Source organism: Lepidochelys kempii, chromosome 11 (genome assembly GCF_965140265.1).
Source record: "Lepidochelys kempii isolate rLepKem1 chromosome 11, rLepKem1.hap2, whole genome shotgun sequence".
NCBI classification, from domain to species: Eukaryota; Metazoa; Chordata; order Testudines; family Cheloniidae; genus Lepidochelys; species Lepidochelys kempii.
In genome coordinates, this window is record NC_133266.1 from 48,055,771 (window position 1) to 48,078,209 (window position 22,439).

Below are 22,439 nucleotides of genomic sequence, written 5' to 3' on the forward strand. Positions count from 1 at the left end.
AGTTATGATATATATGCTCAACTAAATCTAGTTTTCTTTTTCTTTTATACCACACATATATTGAAAACTATGGTGCTTGATATTGATGGAACTGGGATGTTTTACCTTTTTAGTTGTTAAAAATGTTCCATGATCAGTTACTCCTTCACCAACCGTATTATTACATACCATGAACACAAATTTGTAGGTGGACCATCAAATCAGAGAGATTTGTCTTCCAAGTAAATGCCAGGGTCATCTTTCATTTGTGTCAGAGGATTGAACAAAATTACTACTGTGATAAATGGAGACTTAGCTATCTTCACATCCCTTAATCAAGAAGCAAAACAGAGGAATATTTGTGACTCTTTTACACAGATATCTTTGGGGGAAAACTGCTATTCTATAAATACTGTGTCAAACACCATGCTGTCTTCATCTTTTTCTCCAAACTTTAATATTTACACTAACTACAGTACATCTCAGGACAAAAATATCTTGCAATCAGAATTTGTGCAAATATACTATGTAGGGGGTGGAAAGGTAACCGAAAGAGAACATTTGTAGTTGCTGGGAATACATTGTTGTTACATTCACAAGAGCAATCAAGCATATGGAAAGCACTTCCTGTTTTATTTCCAACCCCCTCAGGGTAACAGTTATCTGAACAATTAATCCATAATTAGAATTTCAGCAATCAAAATACAGGCAGATATGGGAGACAGAGATGAAGAAGAAAAACAGAATGGAAACTATCAATCTAAAAAGAGAAATGGAGTAGAACATGGACTGGTACAGACTGGAAAAGCCTTTATCAGCCTTGGTTATATATGGTATATATTACCATACAGTATGCAATACAAAGCATTACTAGGCTATAAGGAATCCTGGCTTATTCAGAGTAAAATCCCATTGCTATTAATAGTTTTGCCTGAGTAAAGAATAAGGGATAGGGCCCCATACATATATAGTTGGTGAAAAACAGATATGCTAAAAAGTGAGGCCTTAAATCATTTCATGAATTGGGGTTGGGGTTGGACAAATTACTAAAGTGGCCAAATTCAGTGTGAATTGTTTGTAATGAGTGGCAATGTTTGCAACTGTATTGTTTCTAGGGAAGTATCCAGGTGGGTAAAATGTGCCTTTATTACCAAAACTGCTTTAAATGAATGGTGAATGCTGTCACCTCTCAGATCCTCTTCAAAGGTTACATTTTTGCCCTTAACATGATGACCAAGCATAATTTCGACTTTATTTTCTCAATTACTTCTCTCCATCCACAGGTGGTGAGCTAAGCTTTAAAAACCTTGATGGATGACTTGGCTCAGAGTAGCAATGTGAAATGATGTATCACAGTTGGCAGTCTCAAAGAAACTGATAAGGTAGTCAGTTTTTTTGTTATGGATAAATGTTCAGATGATTACCTCCCCTCCAGGAGAATGTACCAGGCATAAATCCTGAATTCCCTTTTTCTTTTTTAGTAGGTGCTACAGCTGACACTGGGAGAAAAATTCCAGCCTGTGTTAAAAATATCTCACTAGTCAAAATCCTTTTGTTTTGAAATGTAGTCAAAGATTATCACTGTTAGTGGAGTAAACTAGAAATATGTTCCAGTTTGCTTAGCAGTACCTAATGTCATTTGCAGTGCTGTATGGAAAATATAATGTATTTATGGTGAGTCAGGACTGAATAAAATTGGCTCCATATACCTTTCCGTTATGGATAACACTGGCAAGATTAATTGTTACCAGAGAAAACATAACTTTTGTGAGCACAAGTATTAGTAGGCCTTTTCACTTATTTCTGCCAGCACAGTTTTTGTAATGCCAGTGTTGCTTCATCAAAGTTTTGCATTCATCCTGAAGGTAGTTACATTTTTTAATGATAAAATGATAAAGTGGGGTTTGTTTGTTTGTTTTTTATGATTCAGCAATGAGAAGAAAAAGGCAGATAGTTATAGTAATTTTCCCACATCAGTATAATCAGTAGTGTGGAAGATACACTGGGCCAATTTTTAAAAGCCTCAGTATAGTCCATCAGTTTGTGCCTATAGTGAATTGTGGGTGCAAAATGTTTCTATTCTTTAGAAGTTCTTAAACTAAGCTCATCACTGTAGAATCTTATTACCTTCCAGTAATGCATTAACCAATATGACTAACATCTGTCACATGCTTGTTCTTTTGTCTTTGCCCCAGGGGAAGAAGCATGTGCAGCCAAGTATCTTATTTTGGTAGGGGAGATATTTCATTTTTTATTGTGGGAGCAAATTCCAACATTTAGACATTTAACTACTTAATTTCCTCGGTTCAGTTAGAAGTGAATATTTTCATTTACACCTTCAATTCATTGCATCCTCAATGGAGTGGTGATGGAAAACCAGGGACACAAAATTAGATCATTCTGACAAGAGCCAAGCATGCTGTCTCTTTTCCTAGGATAAAGAGAATTTAACAAATTAAGATGGTTTTATCACTTTTTTTTCCTGCTTCCTTTTTGCTTCCACAACCCTGATGTTGTGACACTCCCCAGTGGTACCCGGGGTTGGGAAGCACCTCACCACCACCTTTGCCATTAGTGTGAAGAAGTCTTGTCATCAGTCCCTAGATAGACTTTAAGAACATACTCTGTGTGTGTGTGTGTATGAATGCATGGGCACCCCTCCCCCACAAACTCCTTGCAAAGTAGCTGTACGTACATTTCACAACGATATTGATGGCCAGAGTGACACAGGCAGTTATTAGAGATCTTATATGTCACTCTATTGGTGATTTAGAATGTCAGTACCACTAAGCAGATTTGAAATAGGCATATTGGATTATTTTGAAGTATCTTAGCTCATTTCTTTGTTTGAAAATGTTTTTCTAGTCCATTTTGGAGATTTTTTTTTCCCTCTCCCCGGGTAATGTTTATCATTCTCTTTGTAGAAAAACAACTCCTGGTATTTTATCTGGTTAGCATGTTTATTTATTTATATAACATAAATAAACCACCTCACTCTACATCTGTCGCTATTAAACTAGTATAAGTGAGCAAAAATGATACTGGTTGTATTGTCATTCTGTGAACCTTTGTGCATGAAAATCAGATAATATGCCCATGCAATTTTTTGTGTCATTTAAATAGGTGGTTGTGCACATTTTGCAGATACGTTGTAGGTGCCAGCATCTGAAAATTGTCACTGCAGTACAAGAAAAGCTACTGCAGTTATGCATACTTACATACAAAGCACAAGGCTCTCAATCCTCATGTATGATTTAGCTGGGGATTGGTCCTGCTTTTGAGCAGGGGGTTGGACTAGATGACCTGCTGAGGTCCCTTCCAACCCTGATATTCTAGGATTCTATGACTCTATGTACATATTTAGGGCCCAAAGCTGCTCCCATTGAAGTCAATGGGAAATCTCATCATTGGGAGTATAATAGGCCTCTTGTAATCACCATAAAAGAAATTTCTTCCTAACTACCCAATTCTAATGGAGATAAAATTATATGCGTAGTGTGTGGACAAATAAATACACTCTCTACCTGTCTCATGGAGAAAGGTGTCAAGGTTCCTCCCCCACTCTTAACTCTAGGGTACAGATGTAGGGACCTGCATGAAAAACCTCCTAAGCTTATCTTTACCAGCTTAGGTCAAAACTTCCCCAAGGTACAAAATATTACACCCGTTGTCCTTGGACTGGCCGCTATCACCACCAAACTAATACTGGTTACTGGGGAAGAGCTGTTTGGACGCGTCCTTCCCCCCAAAATACTTCCCAAAACCTTGCACCCCACTTCCTGGACAAGGTTTGGTAAAAAGCCTCACCAATTTGCCTAGGTGACTACAGACCCAGACCCTTGGATCTTAAGAGCAATGAACAATCCTCCCAACACTTGCACCCCCCCTTTCCTGGGAAATGTTGGATAAAAAGCCTCACCAATTTGCATAGGTGACCACAGACCCAAACCCTTGGATCGGAGAACAATGAAAAAGCATTCAGTTTCTTACAAGAAGACTTTTAATAAAAATAGAAGTAAATAGAAATGAAGAAATCCCCCCTGTAAAATCAGGATGGTAGATATCTTGCAGGGTAATTAGATTCAAAAACATAGAGAACCCCTCTAGGCAAAACCTTAAGTTACAAAAAAGATACACAGACAGAAATAGTTATTCTATTCAGCACAATTCTTTTCTCAGCCATTTAAAGAAATCATAATCTAACACATTCCTAGCTAGATTACTTACTAAAAGTTCTAAGACTCCATTCCTGGTCTATCCCTGGCAGAAACCAGCATATAGACAGACACAGACCCTTTGTTTCTCTCCCTCCTCCCAGCTTTTAAAAGTATCTTGTCTCCTCATTGGTCATTTTGGTCAGGTGTCAGCGAGGTTACCTTTAGCTTCTTAACCCTTTACAGGTGAGAGGAGCTTTCCCCTGGCCAGGAGGGATTTCAAAGGGGTTTACCCTTCCCTTTATATTTGTGTGTGGACAAATAAATACACTCTCTACCTGTCTCATGGAGAAAGGTAACAGTAATTGCTAGAGCTAGTTACTGCTAAAATGAAGAGGGAGAATAGGGTAGTAGTATGGAAGGCTCATAGAGTGACAATACAACCATTACTGCTTTTGCTAACTTAATACTCCTTTAATAAAAAAAGACAGAGATTTAGAATGAGGGTGCATAGGAAATGGATTGTTAACTGCAATAAAGTACCAGTAATGTAAGGAGACAGATTAATGATGACAATGACAATGTCACTGATGAAAAATACAAAAGCAACTGCACAGTTTAGAAGGTCTCCCCACCTTCCCCAAATTACTGTTAATTGCCCTTTCTCTGGGCTCCATTTACCACTTACCTTGTTTCTTATACTTTAATTAGTGCTGTTTTCTGACAGGTACATCATCATCTTGTTAATTATCATAAAAATAAAACTATAGGAATAAAAACATCAGGTGAGGTGAACATGGTGGCTTTAACAAAGTGATTATGTTTTAATGTACTTGCTTCATAAGGGTTTTGGATTTATTTTAATAAGTTCAATATTCACTATCTGTAATATCAATTAGAATCTCAAGCCCATTATCAAAGAGATTTCCTGAGTTTAAAAAACATTTCAGGGTTTATATCTGCAAACCTCAAATACATTGTAAAATGTGTATTGGCATTTAAATTGAATACAATATTGGAACAATTGTGTGGTCCAGTGTCACAATTGTCTCTGCTTTACAGTCAGACACTTGGACCTTTTACTGGGTGGAATTCACTCTGGTGCAAAGGGATGATACAGAGTCTATGTGTCACTTAAAGGGGAATGCTGCCAGTGGAAACAATGAAGAGCTCATATTCTCCAACCCCCCAAATCACAGACACTTAGCCCATAAGCTAAAGGAAAATATCTTTTAGATCCTAGCTGGTTAGGGCCTATGACCCAAAGATTAACATTTTTTTAATTCCATCCTGTAGAGGGAATTATATTAATAACATACAAATTAATTAAAACTATGTTCTGACTTTAAACAATTAGATAGCGGTCAAATGCGTGTTTATGTGTATGATTTATTACTGTGTGTGTTATTGATGTAGCTGTTAAACTTCAATAAATATTCTGTTATTTATACATTAACATTTATTTACTTACAATGACTATACAATTACAGTAAATTGCTACCAAGCATATTAAGGCCATGAAGTTTAAAATGTTAACAAAATAACTTTTTAATTTGATGGCTGTTATTAGTGAGATCAAATAAATAGGGTCTGATATAGCCCAGAGTATCTATAGCTTTCTTTGCAGGGCAAGTTTCAGAAGGCTATGGAACCAATAGGAGGTTGACTTATTTAGAATAAAATTTGGCTGGACGTGAAAGTCTAGTTCAGGACAAACAAAGTCCAGGTCCACAGCTGAGAGAGGTGTAGAATTTCCCACTTCAACATGCCATTACTCCTGTGTCTTAGAACCTTCAAATTATACCGATGGGAGAATCCCTCCTGTTGGATTGGTCGTGTCTATGCTGAAGTACTACAGTGGTACAACTGTAGCATTTTAAGTGTAGATAAGCTCTCTGTCTCTGATAGACAATTGATAAAAATTACTTTAGAGTGATAAAGAGAAATCTTCATTTCCTTCCCCCTCCCTAAACTGCTAAAGAGCTTCAAAGTAAGGAGGCTTCATGTCCCCCTCAAATTTTGGGGGGGCGGAGAAGTAGAGGGGATGATTCTCAATCTTTGAGCTTCTTGGTCCTTTTCTTTTCTTGCTGATACATGGGACAGAAGAGCTCAAGACCCCTTTGGTCATAGGCCTTTTAAATTTCTCCCCTGGCTCACTGATACTCACTTTAGGCCAGGTTCTGCCACCCTTACTCATGCTGAGGAGTACTGTACTTTGCAACTAGTCCCATTGAAATAAATGGAACTGCTCAAGCTAGGCCAGATGGTAGCCCTTTTACTTTCATTGGGACCTCTTGACCTCATCAATAAGAGTAAGGGATCACAATCAGGCTTGGAATAGCACTTCTCTGTGTGAATAAAGACAGAATCAGGCCCTTAATGAAGAGCTTGCTTCCACATTATATTATCAAGTATGAGTAGCTCAGTGAAATCCCTCATCATCCCCAAGGACTTTGTCACATGTAGTGGGGCAGTTGTGTAACCGTCTTGTGGGAAAAATTCCAACAGACAGGTATAGAGGCTAATTTTGGCTGGTTCTGGTCCTAATGCTATAGAAGTCCCTTCAGTTTGTTTATTTGCTTACAAGAATTCTGAACATATGAAAGTGGTTCTGAAAAGAATTGGATGGGCCCAAAGTAAATCTCAAACAAGACTGTCTCCTTCCTTTGGAAAAATTCAGGTCAGGATCTGAATTTTGCAGCTTGGGCCCATTTCCAAATTGAACAAAAAAAAAAAAAAAAAAAAAAGAGAGAGAGAGCATGTTGCATAGGTAACTACAAATGGATTTTCAGTAAATTTACATACTTCTACTCATTTCGCTTTATTACCAGAGAATTAAAGCACATTACTTATGAACACCACAAAAGAGTCACACTTCATATTCCAGTCATTGTTTCAATCTGGTTAATTTTAAATTATGTGGCTAGTGCTGCACTTCAGTGAATAGTCCCATAAAAGCGATGAACAGTTCAAGCCACAATATTAGGATGGAATTGAATTGGGTGAGTGAGAAAGAGAGGGGAAAGTATAGCATCTGGAGTGCGGAGTTTGCCAATAAACTATAAGGGCCTGATTCTGATACTCTTAATATTGAATAGCACTTCATTTCACAAATAGCCCAATAATCTTCTATGAAACCACTCTCATGAGTAAATGTTGTTCAGTGTGGATAAGGTCTCTACATTCTCATATTTTGTTAATAGTCCCGTCAAATCAGGGTAAAGTTGCAGAAATGGGTCCTAATCATCTCAGAGCCTAATCAGGCTCTGAGAAGTTAGAACATTTGTTTTTTGAGAGATCTGGGATCATCAGTAGAATAATAAAAAGATGAACCTAAATATGGAAAAGAAGAAAAAAGTCTGATATAAACTGATTCTCAAAAGTCATTGAGGCTATACAGAATAGTGTTCATGCTTTCAGGTGCCATGTGACTCCTGGGGGCACTTGCATTTTAGTGTGATTAAATGGACTCTTATTGAATTGGATGCCTCTTGACTACAAAACCAGGAAATCATGAGTGCCTCATTATATTTATTTGCCTTACTCTGAAGGTAGTCAAGGTCTGTTGGCTTTGTGATTTGTTAAATGAATGTTTAGTTGAGAATCACAGACAGTTTTATTGGTAAGGTTAGGCCCAAGAATGAAAAAATGAGAGTGCTGGAGGACAACATGACATCCATTAAATTAAAGGAGAATTTCAGAGTTTGGGGGATGGCAAACAGGACTCCGTAATCTGCTGAACGTTTCCTGGAGCCAAAGCAACTCTAGTTTTTTAAACTTTAACACACTTCTAAAAAGTCCCATAGGCCACTTACACTTTCATAAGTGAAACATGTTCACAGCTTATCTTCAGGGAAATGTCTCTTCTGCTGTGGGTAGTTTGGAAAACAGTGGGGCTCTTACAGCATTACATTTCCTCTCACCACATTAGCGTTCACCTAGCATCCCACTGGTCACTGTGGAAGATTAATCTGAAGAGAGAAATCTAATCTGCTTGCTACTGCCAGTCTGACTGTGCAGTGACAAGTGAAATAACTCTGACAAAGACTGTAGAGGGACTGCCCCCAAAGGGCTGGGAAGGTTTAGCTGCTTGATGATGATGATTTATTATTTATATGGTGCCAAGAACTACGCTAGGAAGGAACCCCACCATTTTAGACGAACAGCAGATCCCTGCCCTGCAGAGCTTGCCATCTAAATAGGCTGGGGGAAATGGATATAACATAAAAGCAAAATGAGTGAGGCAAAGTTTGGCACCCATCCTATTAGTTCCATGCTAATTTTTTTCTTCCTTTTCTCCTTCCTTCCTTCTCCTTTATCTTTTCCTACTTACCAATTGTTCCTGATTCAGCTGTCCTCTCTGAAGCAGGGCCCTTTCTTCCCACCTTACATCTCTCTCTCTCCTCCACCCCCTTTTCCACCACAGATCTTGAACTGATATGAGAGGGTGAAAACATGAGAGAATTAAAACAATTAGCAGATGCCCCCAAGAGTTCCAAGAATCTAAGGAGGGGTCTAAGGTATTAGAAGTCTGGGGTTTGCTGGGGGTGAGGGAAAGCCCTCCTGGATCCACTTTGGAGCCTCTGGGAAGACCTAATCTCAGGAAGGATCCTGCAGAGGGGTGTGCAGGGTCGGTTCTAGGCACCAGCGAAGGAAGCAGGTGCCTGGGGCGGCCAATAGAAAGGGGCCAATAGAAAAGGGTCTATTACAGGAGTGGATGAGTGAGGTTCTGTGGCCTGCAATGTGCAGAAGGTCAGCCTAGACGATCACAATGGTTCCTTCGGATCTTAAAGTCTATGAGATAATATGAAACAGAGCAGAATTTGAGATGCATAAAAAAAGACTGACTATAATCAGTCTGTATGCAAGATGACTGCTTGTTTAAAGAAGGAAAGAAAGGCAGCTATGAAGTGCTGTTAACATATTGTCATTCATAATCTTTACATTCTTAGGAGTTGTAAATCATTTACATTATTTATGGGCAAGCTGGAATTACCTCATTTTTAGCATTTATTACCACATACCATAATTAGTACTCAGATATTTCATGTTTCTTTTACACAGTTCTTTGAAAGAATCACATTTAATCATGCATTATTATTCCTGCTTGATTTAGGATGCACCTTTTGTCAAACAGCAAATTTTATTCAGCTGGGTTGTGAAAGATATTAATAATTAATAATAATAATAAGCTTTGAATTGATACTGCTTTGATCCTTATTTATAAATCTTATCAAGACTACCACCTTTAGGCATCTCTAAGCATGGAATGGCAACTGGTGATTCAAATGGTTCTTCACAAAAATGTAATAATCTGAATATCTTTGTATAAAATTGGGGATGACATGCTACATTTTGAACTAGCTTTGATGGTGAAAGTTGTGTCCTACTAGGCACTAGAAAGGGGTGAGATTTAGCTGTGAAAAATAATGGGGAGACCCCCCCATATATCCATATATTGCTTCTTTATGAACGAAGTGTAAAGGACAAAATTCAAGGGCATCACATAGCAAGAGATCTATCATTTCATACTGAAGAGCACTGTAATTGTTCTGCCGCTGCAACTAGTCTGTGTATTCTTAGATTAATTAATTTTCTTTGAAATAGGATACTTTAAGTAATTACAATAGATTTTCACTAGAACAAATATTTATTTTTTCAAAAATCAATGCTTTTTAATTTGTACTGCTACATTTTGCTCATATTTCATTTATACAATCAGATATTCTGGAGCTGTCACAAAAAACAGAGAAACTAAAAACACTTGCATTGAACAATTCCTTTTTCTTTGCTTGAGAGACTGTCTCTTTCCCTTATTTCCCCATTCCATTTTCTTTTCAGGGATTCCATAGGGCTTCCACCTCCGATTTTCTCTCTTCCTTTTATCAGACCTGGTCACATGCTATTCCCTCTGCTCTCATGATCTTCTGACCCCCTTCTCTCCTTTAAGTCCTTCACAACTGTCTTCTGACCTCACTTAACAGTCTATAAGTACCTACATGGGGAACCAATATCTGGTAATGTGCTCTTCAGCCTAGAAGAGAAATGTATAAAAAGATCCAATGGCTGGAAGTTGAAGCTAGCCAAATTCAGATTGGAAACAAGGGGTAAATTTTTAACAGGGAGTGTAATTAACTGCTGGAACAATTTACCAAGGGTTGTGGTGGATTCTCTATCACTGGCAACTTTTAAATCAAGAGTAGATTTTTTTTTCTAAATGATATGCTCTAGGAACTATTTTGGGGAAGTTCTATGGTCTGTATTATAAGGAGGTCAGACTAGATGATTACAATGGCTCCTTCGTGCTTTTGGCATCTATGAATCTATTAAGAATGATGGCACTGTTGCTGAATATCAGCCCCTTGATGAAGAACAGTGCAATGTATACCTGATGCTAAACTTTGCTGGCATGGTTTTTTGCTGAACTTGAAACTCTGTCATTGGTGCCAGGATGGCCTATGGAAATGTTAAATGTACATTTTTAAGAAATAAAGGCAAAAATAAAGAGATTCACTTAAATAAAAATAAAAGGAGTACTTGTGGCACCTTAGAGACTAACCAATTTATTAGAGCATAAGCTTTCGTGAGCTGCAGCTCACTTCATCAGATGCATATCGTGGAAACTGCAGCAGACTTTATATATACACAGAATATGAACCAATACCTCCTCCCACCCCACTGTCCTGCTGGTAATAGCTTGTCTAAAGTGATCATCAGGTGGGCCATTTCCAGCACAAATCCAGGTTTTCTCACCCTCCACCCCCCCACACAAATTCACTCTCCTTGTGTTAAGAGTTGTCACTTTGGATGGGCTATCACCAGCAGGAGAGTGAATTTGTGTGGGGGGGTGGAGGGTGAGAAAACCTGGATTTGTGCTGGAAATGGCCCACCTGATGATCACTTTAGACAAGCTATTACCAGCAGGACAGTGGGGTGGGAGGAGGTATTGGTTCATATTCTGTGTATATATAAAGTCTGCTGCAGTTTCCACGATATGCATCTGATGAAGTGAGCTGCAGCTCACGAAAGCTTATGCTCTAATAAATTGGTTAGTCTCTAAGGTGCCACAAGTACTCCTTTTCTTTTTGCGAATACAGACTAACACGGCTGTTACTCTGAAACCTTAAATAAAAATGTGATTCTTCTCTATGAATAATTTAAAGTGGATGAGTCACCAGGCAAATTGGTTGATACTATAGTAAAGAACAGAATTATCAGGCACATAGAGAAACACAATATGTTGGGAAAGACTCAACATGGGCTTTCGTAAAGGGAAATCATGGCTCAACAATAATAGAATTCTTTGACGGTGTCAACAAACATATGGACGAGGGTGATCTAGTGGATACAGTGTACTTGGACTTTCAGAAATCCTTTGACAAGATCCCTCACCATAAGTGAGGTAAGTGAGGTAAGCAATCATGGGATAAGAGGTAAGGTCCTCTGATGGATCAGTACTTGGTGAAAAGATAGGAAACAAAGGGTAGGGATAAATAATTACAAAGGGATCTCATGAAACTGGGGAACTGGACAAGAAAATGGCACATAAAATTCAATGATGATAAATGCAAAGTAATGCATATTGGAAAACATAATCTCAACTCTACTTACAAAATGATGCAGTCAAAATTAGGTGTTACCACTCAAGAAAGAGATGTTGGGGTCATCATGGATAGTTCTCTGAAAACATCTGCTCAGTGGGCAGCAGCAGTCCAAAAAGCGATCAGAATGTTAGGAACCATTAGGAAAAGGAAACATAATAAGGCAAAAAACATCATAATGCCACTATATAAATCCATGCTACACCCACACCTGGAATGCTATGTGCAGTTCTGGTCTTTCCATGTCAAAAAAGATATATTAGAATTGGACAAGGTACAGAGAAGGGAAGCAAATGTTTAGGGGTATGGAACAGCTTCTATATGAGGAGAGCTTAAAAAGACTCGGAGTGTTCATCTTGGAAAAAAGATGACAAAGGGGTGGGGGGGATACAATAGAGGTCTAAAAAATCCTGAATGGCTTGGAGAAAGTGAATAAGGAAGTGTTATTTACCCCTACACATAACACTAGAAAAAGAGGTGATCCAATGAAATTAATAAGCAACAGGTTTAAAACAAAACATAGGGAAGTACTTCTTCACACAACGGGCAGTCAATCTGTGAAACTCATTGCCAGGGGATGTTGTGAAAGCCAAAAGTATAACTGGGTTTAAAAAAGAATTAGATAAGTTCATGAAGGATAGGTCCATTGATGACTATTGGCCAAGATGGTCAGGGCACAACCCAATGCTCTGGGTCTCTAAACCTCTGACTGCTAGAAGCTGGGACTGGATGACAGCAGGATCTCTCACTGAATAAATTATCCTATTCTGTTCACTCCTTCTGAAGCATCTGACACTGGCCACTAGCAGAAGACAGGATACTGGGCTAGATGGACCATTGGTCTTACCCAGTATGGCCGTTCTTATGTTTTTTCTTCATATATCTGCAGAAAACTTCCTAAACATTCCTAGAGAGGGGCAATTTTTTAAATACAAACTGTTTACTTCAAATCTCAGCAGTTTCTATTTGTATATTCTTGGCACATTTCTTTATTAGAATGTTTTCATCTCCAAAAAAGAAAACTGCCTCTATTTTTCTGTATGTTGTCTTCAGCCCTCAATGCTTCAAGCCCCAGGGAAGAACAGACTAGTATGATATTAGCTATTATGGCATTTGCTAATACTTTGCAATGGACAATTGGTGTGAAAGAAGCAGGTTATGGAGAAAGCTTGACCTTTAGATTATTAGGTGGTTTGTGCTGTCAATGTGTATTTGGGATTTTTTAGCCCTGGGTAGAGATAAAAAATAAAAGACATGAGGGGGCATTACAAACAAACGTGGCATGATAGCTTGTAGAAACCAAGGTAAAATACCTCAATCCTTGTCATGACTGATAAAAACGGTGTAGGAGCTAGAGCTTAAAAGAGATGATGAATGGTTTATTATTGTGTTTTAGGATTTAATACTGAAAACCAGGAGACTGCATACTACAGTAAATATTACAGATTATAGTAAACCAATTTAATTTTCATATGATTCTGAGATTTCTGGTGGGGACATTTAATGATGTGATTAGGTTTCCCACTGATTTTATATTATCATTTTGAATAATTTCCTTGACTTGCCACATTTTGCAAGCTTCCCACAAAGAAAAAATAACAGCTCTCATCTTGAGTTTCTTTTTTTATATGATAGAGAGGAAGCTATAATTTTACTTTTTAAGAACAAAATGTTGATTATAATCCTACAATATAAAATGATTCAATCTAGTGAATTGAATCTTCACTAGTGCCTTAATGAAGAAATGAAATGTTCACTAGTGCCTCAGTGAAGAAATGGAAATATCCTGATGGATTTTTCAGTATAAGGCATGGAACCAATAGATAAATTATTCAGCTTTCAACTCAAAATAGAATTGTCTTTCTTAGAAAATCACTGGTGCCTGGAAATTTTGGATTCTGTAATTTTAGGCCTTTCTACAATTTTTGCTCTTTTCCACAGAGTCTATTTTCCCTGTGCCACGATAGCCTTCACATGGCAAACTCTTTATTGTTATTAATTATTTGTATTGTGCCAGCCCTTTGCTGGGTATTTAATGCACTGTTTTCCTGGCAACCCAGCTTCAGAGAAAACTGTCTTCAGTAAAACAATAGCAGCAGCAAAGATGTGAACCCTACCACTCATGGCTGTACTCACCAATCTCAGAGCCCCTTGATCCCAATGAGATGTGTCATCTTGCTGTGACATACTTTTAATAATTATTTCTCTATAATGTATTTGTGTCAGCCTTGTTGTGCTTTGTAATGCTCTTTAATCATGTTTAAGCTCAATAAATAGGAATAGAGCAAGCAACATTGGCCATAACATTAAAGATGTTTTATGTAGATAAAAATACACAAGATAAAATATTATGGAGACAACCAGAGAGGGACCACCTTGGAGACAACCAGAGAGGGACCTTGGACATTGGTAACCCGCTCCTACTTATTTTGGTTTTGATTTCCCCACTAGGGGAAAGCCTTGGACTAAGCTGACCTTATGGGGAGGAGGGTGAGAGGCCCTGGGAGGACAGGCTTAGTTGCCAGACTACTGGTAGAACAAAGGGCCCTGGGGCAGAGCCTGGTCGAGTGGGAGGGTCTGGGCTTCACTCCCCATACCCCCTTGGCAGTCAGGGGTTGTAGCCATGACCACTAGGCCATGCTCCCTAACCAGAACCTGAGTGAGGACCATTACATTGAATCCCAAAATTCTGTATTCCTAACCAGGTTCTCATGCTGGTGTATAATGATTAGAGTGCCATTCCACCCTCTGACCTATGCTGTAGGACAGTGGTTCTCAACCAGGGGTCTGGGGCCGCCTGGGGACCCTGAGCATGTTTCAGGGGGTCTGACAAGCAGGGCTGACATTAGACTTCCTGGGGCCTAGGGCAGAAAGCTGAAGCCCCCTGGTATGGGGCTGAAGCCTGGGACTCTGTGCCTCACCACCTGGGGCTGAAGTCTGAGCAACATAGCTTTGCGGGGGCCCCTGTGGCATGGGGCCTCAGGCAACTGCCCTACTTGCTACGCCCTAACACCGGCCCTGCCTTTTATATGCAGAAAACCAGTTGTTGTGGCATTTTTACAGTATGTTGGGGGGGCCTCAGGAAGAAAAAGTTTGAGAACCCCTGCTCTAGGATATGCTTGAAGTTAATGAAGGACAATCTAGAAGAGAAGTGTCTTCCAATCCTGTCCCAGTGGCCATCTGGTCAGGGATTCAATCCCCGGGGAAAATGGCAGGGAAAAAGTGTTCCAAATGTAGGATGAACAGAAGGTCTGTAGTCAAAGGCTCTCTGACTATGTGCTTAACAAGGAATCTTCCAAAATGCAGAATTTCCACAACTTTAGCAAGACTGTTTTCGGATTATAAAAATACTACCCATGTAATAGATGAGAATTTATATAGAGACTTTGTTCTGTTGGCAAAATCCAACCCAAACAGTAAATATTCCATTTCAGGAAACAAGCCCCTAATCAATGACCGTCTAGCCAGTAACACAGGAGGGTGAACTTACTGTCACCCACACACCTGCTTTAGCCTGTACTTCTTAGGCGTAACCAGAATCAGGGAATTTGAAATATTAAATGGAATTGCGTCCTTTGTGAAACATGACTCCATTAAGGCTGTTGATCTATTTTCAAATAATTCTTCTGGGCCAGAACTTCTGCTGGTGTAAATGGGTGCAGCTTAATTGAAGTCAATAGATTTACACCAGGTGAGAATCTGCTCCTCATTTTTACTGACTCCACCTCTCACATCAGAGAACACCACAAACTGACAGGTTTCAGAGCAGCAGCCATGTTAGTCTGTATTCGCGAAAAGAAAAGGAGTACTTGTGGCACCTTGGAGCCGAACAAATCTGTTAGTCTCTAAGGTGCCACAAGTACTCCTTTTCTTCTCACAAACTGACAGTGTCTCCTAGCGTATGCAAGTCCACCAATTTTACAGAATTTCAGAGTCTCTTAAAAATGATTTGCACTTAAATGAGAAAAGATCCATGAAAACACAAATGTCTTCTGCATGATGGAGAGCTAAAACTCAGTTAGCCTGTATTACTGCAATGCTCTGTGTTATCACATACAAGTAAAACCCATGAGTCTGTGTTCTTTTCTGTTGGGAAAAATATGCTGAGATTACTTCAGACTAGAGGGTTGGTGTATGTACAAACAGTCCCTGCAAACCTGTTAGATCAAATACAGTAACAGTGTTGGATAAAATCCAACATCATTTTGGATTAAAAATGCAGTCTTAGTGTATAAGCCTGGTGCACATTTAGTCAGAGGAGTATTGTCAGCAGTATAAGGATATGACATCATCTTAGCACTTTGTCAGAAGGAGAATTTTTATTAACCAGATGTAGTGAACTAGAACTTGGGATCTGCAAGTCTCAGGAATTAGCAGCAGTTATCTCCCAAAGATAGAAAAAAATAACCGAGCTTTTCCACAGTGTATAAAATCAGATTTGCCCTGATTTTAAGAACAGGTAATTCTGCTTATTTGAGGGCAGTATAATCAACACAACTTAATAGTTAAATCTTATTAAAACCCACAAAAGAGCTGTTTGGCCTACTGGTTGGTGACTTGATTTAATATTCATGAAATTTTATGCTCAGATAAATTTGTTAGTCTCTAAGGTGCCACAAGTACTCCTTTTCTTTTTGCGAATACAGACTAACACGGCAGCTACTCTGAAACCTGTCAATATTTTAGAGTGTTTGCTAAGATTATGTATAGCTATTTTGATGGCATTAGTACTTGTGTGTTCTGGATATTACTTACTGCATATTATATTCAGTATGTTTCCACAGTACCTTCCATCCTAGGACCTCAAATTATTTACATACTTGAATGAACTAAGTTTCACAAAGTCTGGTTTTAATATTATCCCCATAGATGATGAAATTGAGACAGAGTAGTTTAAAGATTTCCTCTTATCCATCTCTCTCTTATTTTGAGTTCAATTAACACTACTATGAAAGTGAGTAATTTATTTTTTAAAAGTCACTCTTTTACTCTATTCATCTATTTACTTGCCTATCTTTTCTCTATTATTTTGCCAATAATGTTCATGAAAGAATTGCTTTGTGTTTGAAATTCACTTGAACAATGTCTGCCTCTGATTCAATAGTGTTTCTTTTTGTTACTCGTTGTCTTGCCATCAGAAATTCAAGATTCTAAAGAAGTATGAAATATAAAATTGCTGTAACAAGGAGAGATTAGCATAGCAGTAGGCTCCTTGGAATGATAATCTACTACTTTTCAAATGAATGTCAAGTAACTGGCCATTGCATTCAAATATTCTAATCACCTCATCTATTTTAGTCTATTCTCTCTCTCCAAAATAAAATAAAATGAATAATGTTTGTTTCAACATCACCAAAGACATTTAGTGGAAAGATTCACTGAACTGCTGGAATTCAGCAAGCAGTGATATATCATCATTACTGGGTACAGACCATCATTATTAAACACCCAAGTGCTGCAGCAGATCATTTCTTTGCATTTTGTCATATGAATATTATCTTGGAAGATGGTTATTGTATGTATGCTGCAGATCTAACAAACTGAAAGATCTTTCAAAATTCTTAACAGTTTATCCCTTGATGTTTCCTAGTCCCATATGCTATGTGGCCAGCAGAATGTATTCAGTAGGTTGATTGGCACTTGTAAGAAGAAATACAGATTAGAATACTTAACATAAACATTTATTTCCATTTTGCACCTTATTAGTACTGTATGTGACAGGGTGGCTTGGCCTGGAGCTATATGCCAGCCATGATTACAAGATGGGCATTACCTGATAGGAATCAGGGACTCTATTATAAAAGGTAGCAGGAAGCTGTACGGGACAGAGAGAGTGAAACTTCCAGAGGCAGGAAGTTTGGGAGACAGTATGGATCTGGGACTTGTGGGAAAAGCATTCACAAGAAGCAAGTTCCTGCAGAGCCCTGCCGGCTACAGCCTTTGAGTGGGAGTTAAAGAAGGGAAGATGAGTTCTGAACTTTGTATTTGTTTTAGACTTTTGAGTTCTATTTTTTGACAAATGCTGTTACCAGCCTGAGAAGAACTGGTGAAGAGGAAATTAAAAGATTGAGCTTAGAAAGTCACTGGAGACTTCAGTGAGTAATTGAAGGGGAAATAGAGGCAGGACAACCACAGAGGCAACCCTAGCTCAGATGGGGTGCTTGGAAGGCAGTAAGTGGCCACTGTGGTGCCCTGCATTTGATTAGCAAAATGACAACTCCACTTTTTTACATTTGTTCAAATACCAAATGTTACATATTTGGAAATATTCAGCTTCCAGTCCCATCTAAGATGCTAATATGGAAATAAATGGAAATTGGAGGATCTGAGCATCGCGCGGGGTGATCAGCACCTCACCGGATTGGGTATTTTAGCTTGTAAGACACTCAGGGAAGGATTCATGTCTTCTCCAGTCATCAAACACATCGATGACCGTTCACAAATTATAATAATCAATCTTCGTCCTCCTAGAAGGCTTGCTATTGGTGTCTTTTGAGTTCTGAATAACATGAATATAAACACAACTTGCAATCTCAATGATTTCAATGAGACATGTTTCCACCAATAAAGGGAATGAGATGCAACCTTGCAGGCTTCTGGTTTTTCTGAGACTGGGGGCAGGGGTACCTTACCCGTCACCCCCTCAATATATAGATAACAGGAAGCATCTATCCTGGTCTTCATCTCATGACAACCAGTCTAGATTCTTCATATGGAGAGAGAGTGCATATGGAACTGCGGCATACTGATCCAAAACAAGTTCAGAGACAGGATGGCATGAATGAGACTCTGAGCAGTAAACCTGTGGAGGTACATTTTGATGGAGATTTTAGTTACATCTACAAAATAAGAAAAGTATCTATTGGAGGAAGAAGAGAAGCAGGCAAAAAGATTCTAAATTCAGATTGCTGGCCTTACTCTCACCAAAACTGCTGCTCAGAGCATTGGTAAGGTATAGTGGAGGTGTTGAAGTGTGGAAGAAAACACCTGCATTTACGAGCTTTGGCTTTATAGGCCAAAGTTCATTTTTCTAAGCAAAAATGCAGTTAGTAGAAAAACAACAACAAATGGTAAACCAATCACAACAAATTTGAGGCATGCGAATCAGAAACCAGAAATTTTATGCTTGTACCGTTTTAAATCATTCCAGTGAAAATACATGGAAGTATTGTATGATAGAAGAGAAAAGCAAATGAGTGCCAGTGTGCAGGAGTTTACACTGGAGTAGAGCCCACCCAATATTTCCATTGCAGGGGTACTAGTGCCCCCTTCTTCCTGTGGCCCAGTAATTCAGTGTAGCTCCATATCGATATACAGCTCCTGAAATTTGAGCCTGCAGAATTTTGGATGCTTAACCTCTGAACCTTTTTATTTTCACCCATTACCAGTCTGAATATCTTCCTTTAAAGTGTGCTTTTAATAAATGTTTAACTTCGATTTTATGTTGTGCATTAAATTATTGCAAAGCAATTTATGATCTTTCAGTCAAAGATGCTTCATAAATAAAAATGGAATGAATTTCTGTAATTGCTTTTGTTCAGTTTTATAAGGCAAATAGGAGTGGGCCAGCTTCTGCTTCCAATTAAAAAAACTCCAGTTTTTCTGTGGCTCCACTGGGAGATGGATCAGGCCCAGAAACTCTTTGCAGTCAGGGATTTTTTTTAAAGCATTTTTACAAAGCATTCTCAGAGCTATAATTAGGAAAAGGTAGCAAAAGATACCTTTTACCATAATCTGGCAGGCATGAAATGCCTCTTTGTAATGCAATGAGTGACTCTAATTCCCTAAAAAATTCAGTTGTCTTGAAGTTGTAGGAACTATTGCTTCAAACTTTTCCTCTACTTTTCTTCTTATTGCCATGTGCTAACTACTAATTAATTTTTAAGAACTAGTACATATATATCCTGTAAAAGAAGATCAAGTAGAATACAAGAATAAAACTTACATGAGACATTGTCTTCTTGCAATTACTTTAGTGCCTCTATTCATGCCCAATACCTCTCTGACATCATTCCTTAGCTTTAGGGAGTAGAGCAATGGATATGGAGGAGGAAAGGTTTGGCAATCATAAAGGTGCTTTCCCACCGTTCTCTTTCAAAAATCAAAAGTGGAGCTCTGTGGGTACAAGACAGAAGTCTGACTCTCTCTGCATCAATGAGTGTGACTGGGTAAGAATTTGGCCTCCAGGAAATGCAGTGGCAGTTTTTTAATCTTTGTCGGAGCAACTTTAATATCTAGAAATACCCAGTATTTCAGATTGTAATTTCTCCCACTAATATTGACATAGGCTTTGATTTAAGAAAGCTTTCTGAGTCACAAAAGCAGTTATGAACAGGTCTAACTTTTGGCATATGCTTACGTGTTATTCTACATAGCCACACCAATATGTGTGTAAGCGCTTTCTTGAATCAGGGCCTAAGTTTTAGTTTTTTAAATTTAACAAGAACAAAAAGAATATTTTTGCACTTACAGCATTCTATACAGTGTCTTGCAAAGGATGTTGTAATAGATTTTTATATCTCTGTCCACAAATAAAGATAAGCTGTATCTTTCTTATTTGCCTAGCTATGTTGTAGCCATATAATGATTTTTCAACCTCATGAGCATTACAGAATATATTTTTTAAAACTCTTATTTTACATTTTAACAGTTTTCTTATTACTCCTAAAAACTCAACAGGAAATATTAGTCAAGGGGAAATCCTAGTCTGATTTATTTATGTAAATTTATTGCCTAGAAATGATTGATTAATTAGCTGGAATTAATTTCATTTACATAGTTAGTGCATTTTCTGTTTTGTCTATAATTTTCCTCATTAGGTTTTCCATAAAGGCATAAGTAATTATGCAAAATGCACTTAAAATACAAATTACAGCAATCAAAATAGACTCATTCCTTACAAATATATGGTGAAGATGATTTGAGGAATATTTATGCAGTATTAACTTTTTGGTTGCTTTTTAAAAAATTTGATTGTAAGCAACATCAAACTTTTATTCAGTTATAAATTTATTATGATTTTGCAATTATTTTCTGATATTTTCCCCCCAATGCTAAGTGTTCTATTATTGGAACCAGTGTGTGTGTGAGATAGAGTAACATTGCTTTAACACAGAAACAAGACTGTTGATGCAATTAAAAAAAATAACTCAAATTTTCACAGAAACGTTGCTAAAATTATTTAAAGAGAAATTAACAAAACCTCTGAGGATTGTAGATCATGCTGGGGATTCAAAACTTCACTATATGGAATCTCAAACTCCTCATAAACCCATCTGGTTCTAATAACCATTCTTTACTCCAGCAAAGCATAATTTTTCTCCAGGTTTAGTACAGGCCCAGCAGGCTTTTCTGGTGAGGTGTTTTTTTTTTTTTTTTTTTAAGAAAAGCATCCTGGCTTGAACCAGTTCCCACTTAGAAAGAATGTTCTTGTTCATGCGTCAATTGTAATCTTATATGAAGGACTCACAGGTCCATTATAACCAGCAATTGACAGAATGATGTTGCCACTCTGTAGTACATCATGAGACCTCTTTAGGACTGTCCCCTGTGGGTGTCTAAGATAATGAATACCAGGAGCAACTGACAAATTGCAGTGACAGGGTCAGGAATGGTGTCCCTCATGTGGAGGCCTGAAGCTGCGTTGTAGCTGGAGCAGTGCACCATTTAATTCCTTCACTAGATGAATCTTAAATGATGGGATTGAAGTGCAGTCTAGATCGCATTAGGGCACATCTGTTCTCATAAGACAAAGAAAGAGATTGGAAAACATTGCAGTCTAACAATCTGAGAACATTCGCTCCGTGACCTCCAGCAAGTTACTTGATCCCTGTGTGTATCAGTCAAACCAGATAGAAAACTGGGTTAAAATTAAAAGCAGACCATCACTGAAAGCCAGATGCTGCATCTGCGTTTACTTTCTTGGCCAACTTAAACTTTGAGTGACATTTACTCCAACTTCCATTTCCCAAGCTAACTTGGAAGGGTCTGCGAGCCATATCCACAGTTGGTGTGAAATGATGTAGCTCTCATAGAGCTCAGTGGGGCTACACCAATTAATAGCAGCTACATATTACTCATCTTTCACCCTCCCCATTAAAGAAATAAAACATAAACTCCCAAAGCTTTTGTTCTAAATGAAAAATTCCACCCCCCTACTTTTTCATAAAATATGATAACTTTTGTTTTAGTTCAGTGTTCACATTTCTCCTGTTCCTGAAGACCTGATCAAGCCACACCAATTTGGGGATTTCAGAAATTTGAATGTGAATTTTCTTCTGGTAAGTTAGGTAACCAAGAATATTGAGCTCGAATGCAGCATGTGGTTTTATGACCAATATGAAAAGGATGCACATATTCTCAATGAAGAGGAAGTGAGAGACCAGTGATTTCAGGAGTATTTGGTTATAGCATAACTAACAACAGAGGCAACCATTTTAGACCTGAGTGTCATAAACACCACATATGCTCTAAATTACATTTTAGCAAAATATATCTGAGGTTGCTGTAATTTATGCTTTATGTAATGGCACTGCATCTAAAAGGGTTCCTATCACAAGCCAAGACTTGGTCCTATGGGTGAATACATAGTAAGATGTACTGCAGTAGGCTACAACACAAGGCTTTAAGGTACTAAAACCAGCCTACAGTAACCTAATGATATGTTGAAAGGGATTCAAAGCTCTGTTTCTTGTAATGATTCACT

At 38.2% G+C, this 22,439-nt stretch overlaps 1 long non-coding RNA gene across 1 annotated transcript in view; it reads right to left on the bottom strand.

Moving 5' to 3' along the window:
* Nucleotides 1-459: 459 nt before the first annotated feature.
* The window catches only part of LOC140895314 (uncharacterized), a 57,423-nt gene continuing 35,443 nt past the window's right edge, over nt 460-22,439 (bottom strand). Inside the window, exons 3-4 of the long non-coding RNA XR_012154166.1 lie at nt 4,822-4,897; nt 460-2,410 (exon numbers count right to left, since the gene is read on the bottom strand). This is a non-coding gene — a long non-coding RNA (uncharacterized lncRNA). The remainder of the gene's footprint in view (nt 2,411-4,821; nt 4,898-22,439) is intronic.